At 45.3% G+C, this 5,018-nt stretch overlaps 1 pseudogene; it reads left to right on the top strand.

Annotated features, from left to right (window-relative positions):
* The first annotated feature begins 1,653 nt into the window (after positions 1 to 1,653).
* On the top strand, positions 1,654 to 2,686 carry LOC142301263 (splicing factor U2AF 26 kDa subunit pseudogene; annotated as a pseudogene).
* The last annotated feature ends 2,332 nt before the right edge of the window (positions 2,687 to 5,018 follow it).

Here is a 5,018-nt window from a genome sequence, read left to right as displayed (position 1 = left end):
AATATGCAAATCAAAAAGGTCCGTGGAGCCTCTGTTAGGAGTCTCAACACAGAAACCAGCCAGATATCCCTCCGGGAAGGGCCCAGCCAAGGGGTGACTCTTTTTAGGAGATCACCATAACCACCATATTAAGTGGCCCTTTTAGTCAATATCCAACTTTTTGACAAGTTTAAAGATATGACAAGGGAAATACCAAGGCCAGACAATCACTGTCTCTGTCACTGTCTCTTTCCTGGGAAAGAGACAGAGCTAGAAAGTGACAGATGGGGAAAGAAACAAAGAGATAGAGACATACAAAAAAAAGAGACAGAGATAGGCAGACGAGGAAAGAGACAGGCGGGGAAAGAGACAGACGGAGCACATTACTTGGCCGATTTAGTTAAATCTGTGTGGAATATCTGGGGTGTTGAAATATATGTTGTGAAATGCTTCTATTAGCTTAGTTTTTGCCTTTTAATAATTACATTTCTATCTATTTGTTTTGTGGTTTTTGTGTGCAGAATAAATTTTTGTTGATACATTCTATTTTGCTAACAACAGTTATTAACCCAAGCGAAGCTGGGTAGTACAGCTAGTTATCTAATATAAAGCTGAATGTGTGTGTGTGTGTGTGTGTGTGTGTGTGTGTGTGTGTGTGTGTGTGTGTGTGTGTGTGTATATATATATATGTCCGGGATTGGCATCTGCATCATCGCAGCTACAGCCACAAAATTTTTCACACTCACACTTCTGGACCCCGAGAGCGCCATAGGCTATGTTGTGAGGCAAAATTTTAACCCCGCGCGTTCCAATTTACCAATCAGGTTATTACTAGGAGCTGTGATTGGTTGCTATAGGATCAAAAGACATTCATTAGTATAAGAAGCTTATATGTGAGGTAATAAGATGTCGGTGGGGAGACGGATAGAGAGAGATAGACAAAGAGACAGACAGAGAGACAGAGATAGAGACAAACAGTGAAAGAGACAGACGGTGAAAGAGACAGATAGAGACAGACCTGAAAAGAGACAGACAGAGACAGACCTGGAAAGAGACAGACCTGGAAAGAGACAGATGGGGAAAGAGACAGATGGGGAAAGAGACAGATGGGGAAAGAGACAGACAGACATGCAGACAGGGACAGAGACAGGCAGACAGGGAAGGAGGAGACAGCCAGAGAGACAGACAAAGATAGATGGGGAAAGACACAGACCTTGATAGAGACAGACGGGGAAAGAGACAGACCTGGGAAAGAGACAGACCTAGAAAGAGACAGATGGGGAAAGAAACCGAGAGATAGAGACAGACAAAAAAAGAAACAGACAGAGACAGGCAGACGGGGAAAGAGACAGACGGAGCACATTTCTTGGCCAATTTAGTTAACTCTGTGTGGAATATCTGTGGTGTTGAAATACATGTTGTGAAATGCTTCTATTAGCTTACTTTTTGCCTTTTAATAATTACATTTCTACCTATTTGGTTTGTGGTTTTTGTGTGCAGAATACATTTTTGTTAATACATTCTATTTTGTTAACAACAGTTATTAACCTGGGCAAAGCCGGTTAGTACAGCTAGTCCTGTATAATGAAGACTCGAGACAGTCCTATCTTCCGGGCAGTATACGCCCCATAGCCTAGAAGATAGAAGATTAAAAAAATGAGGATATATTAGAACAGGGGGAGGGGATAAGCGGTGGAAAATGGCGGAATACTTGGCCTCGATTTTCGGGACTGAGAAGGATAAGGTGAACTGTTCTTTCTACTTCAAGATCGGAGCATGTCGCCATGGAGACCGCTGTTCCCGCCTCCACAACAAGCCCACCTTCAGCAAGACGATCGTCCTCTTAAACCTTTACCGGAACCCGCAGAACACTGCGCAGAGCGCCAACGGCTCCCACTTTCTCGTCAGTGACGTGGAGGTGCAGGAACATTACGACGACTTCTTTGAGGAAGTGTTCACTGAAGTGGAGCAGAAATACGGAGAGATCGAGGAGATGAACATCTGCGACAACCTCGGCGATCACCTGGTGGGGAACGTCTACGTCAAGTTTCGCCGAGAGGAGGACGCAGAGCGAGCGCTGGTGGAGCTGAACAACCGCTGGTTCAACGGGCAGGCCATCCACGCCGAGCTGTCGCCCGTCACAGACTTCAGGGAGTCCTGCTGCCGGCAGTATGAGATGGGTGAATGTAACCGCGCTCCAGCGCTCTCCGACGGCAGCTGTACGGACGAGCCCGGAACCGACAGGCCAGGGCCGGCGGGTCACCGCCCAGACACCACTCGCCAAAGCGCTTCTCCGACAGGCCTCGGCACAACAACAGAGATGGCGGAGGCCGCCGCTGCTCGCGCTCACCGAGGCACAGACACGGCCGATTCTGAGGTCAACGATGATGATGATGATGATGAAGAGGAGCCACAGTGTCCTGGCACCAAACTGTCCATAGTCCTCATCCTCCAGCAGACGGGGTCAGGCCCGGTGTGGGGGGAGTAGGCAGCGGTGCTTGGTCTCTGCCCAGCAGTTATAGGGGACCAGGAAAACCCACCATATTGGAAAGGTCTCCTACATTCATAAAGCCGCATGGACAGCAAGCGGGGGCCGCCGTCTCCTCCTGACTGCTGTCCGTGGCGGCTCATTAATGTACAGATCCCTTTTTAAGCCCCGTTCTCCTTTTTGTATTTGTTCGCCAGTCGTAGTGTCCAAAGCACCGAGCCATCCGAGGTTTTTTTTTTTTCTTTGTTGAACTTTCTCTCGGCCTCTGTCCTCCATGTCGTTTGTGCTCATTGCTCATACAGCTCCCCGTTTTCTTACATTATTGGTTTAATAAATAGTAAATCCCCCCAAAAAAAAAAAGAGGATATTTGCCAAACGACCCATCATCCGGGAATTTGGATCATCAGGAGTTGGCATATATCCAATATATAAAGCTGAATGTATGTATGTATGTATGTATGTATGTACTGCATGTATGTCCGGGATTGGCATCTGCACAGTCGCAGCTACAGCCACAAAATTTTGCACACTCACACGTCTGGACCCCGAGAGCACCATAGGCTATGTTGTGAGGTGAAATTTCAACCCCGCGCGTTCCAATTTACCAATCAATTTTGCCCCTATCTACATAATGGGGAAAAAGTGAAACGAAAAAGTGTATCCGCACCGTCGCATTTACAACCACTAAATTTTGCACAGACACCTCATATGACCCAGGGAATGTCATAGACTATGTATTGACAGGAAAATTTAACCCCGCGCTTTACAGTTACTTTCCAAAAAACATGCCTAAATTAAAGTAAATGGAGCCTGGAACTACAGGTTATTAGTAGGAGCTGTGATTGGTTGCTATAGGAACAAAAGACATTCATAGTATAAGCTTATATGTGAGGTAATAAGATGTCGGTGGGGAGACGGATAGAGAGACAGACAGAGACAGACAGACAGACACAGGTAGAGAGACAGACAGAGACAGACGGTGAAAGAGACAGACAGAAACAGACAGGGAAACAGACAGACAGAGACAGACCTGGAAAGAGACAGACCTGGAAAGAGACAGACCGGGAAAGAGACAGACCGGGAAAGAGACAGACGGGGAAAGAGACAGACATACAGAGACAGGCAGACAGGGAAAGAGGAGACAGCCAGAGAGACAGACAAAGATAGATGGGGAAAGACACAGACCTTGATAGAGACAGATAGGGAAAGAGACAGAGAAATAGAGACAGACAAGGAAAGAGACAGAGACAGGCAGACAGGGAAAGAGACAGAGACAGGCAGACAGGGAAAGAGACAGACAGGAAAAGACACAGACAAAGAGATGGGGCGACAGACGGGGAAAGAGACAGACCTAGAAAGAGACAGGCCTCAAATATGAGGAAAGGAATCCTAACTTGACTCAGAGCAGCCCCAAAGGGATAGTTAAAGCCCCCAACATATTTTAATGATGATATAAGAAATAAACAATACACGTTTGGTTTGAAGTAGACTTGACCAAAGAGATGCCCTGCTAACTAAGACACCAAGGATAGGATAGCTCACTGGGTGCAGCCAGCAAAACCCTTATATCCTAACTAGCTGTACTACCCGGCTTCGCCCGGCTTAATAACTGTTTTTAACAAAATAGAATGTATTAACAAAAATTTATTCTGCACACAAAAACCACAAAACAAACAAATGTAATTATTGAAAGGCAAAAACTAAGCTAATAGAAGCATTTCACAACATATATTTCAACACCCCAGATATTCCACACAAATTTAATATATATATTAATATAGTAATGTGCTCCGTCTGTCTCTTTCCCCGTCTGTCTCTTTCCCCGTCTGCCTGTCTCTGTCTGTCTCCTTTGTCTGTCTCTATCTCTCTTTCTTTCCCATCTGTCTCTTTCTAGGTCTGTCTCTTTCCCCGTCTGTCTCCCCATCTCTTTGTCTGTGTCTTTTCCTGTCTGTCTCTTTCCCTGTCTGCCTGACTGTCTGTCTCTTTCCTTGTTTGTCTCTATTTCTCTGTCTTTTTCCCAGTCTGTCTCTATAAAGGTCTGTGTCTTTCCCCATCTATCTTTGTCTGTCTCTCTGGCTGTCTCCTCCTTCCCTGTCTGCCTGTCTCTCTCCCTGTCTGCATGTCTGTCTGTCTCTTTCCCCGTCTGTCTTTTTTTTTAAATTATAATTTTTATTTATTTTCAACAGCAAACAAATCATTACATAGAACAAATAATATTAATAATAGCAAAATTATCAGCAAAATGACAAGAAAATTGTATATCGCTCCATTTACAATTCAGTACTACAACATCTAATCAATGTTCACAGTATTCACAGTAAGACTCAGAATCTTTAGTACCTCACGGAAACCCTTATAACTAACTATATGAATGAATTTGCAACCATCCTGTTAAACTCTCCTACTCCCCCCCCCCTGAACCCCACACTACTCAAACCCACTCCCACCTAGTCACCTTCAACCCCCACCTCCAATCCTCCGAGTGTACCCCCTAACTTCTCAGAGTGATACCACGCCGTCTCCTTAAATGGTGACATTAAGCGTTCTATTT

The sequence above is a fragment of the Anomaloglossus baeobatrachus genome, chromosome 4, assembly GCF_048569485.1.
Source record: "Anomaloglossus baeobatrachus isolate aAnoBae1 chromosome 4, aAnoBae1.hap1, whole genome shotgun sequence".
Lineage (NCBI taxonomy): Eukaryota > Metazoa > Chordata > Amphibia > Anura > Aromobatidae > Anomaloglossus > Anomaloglossus baeobatrachus.
This window is presented reverse-complemented; position numbering and strand designations above follow the sequence as displayed.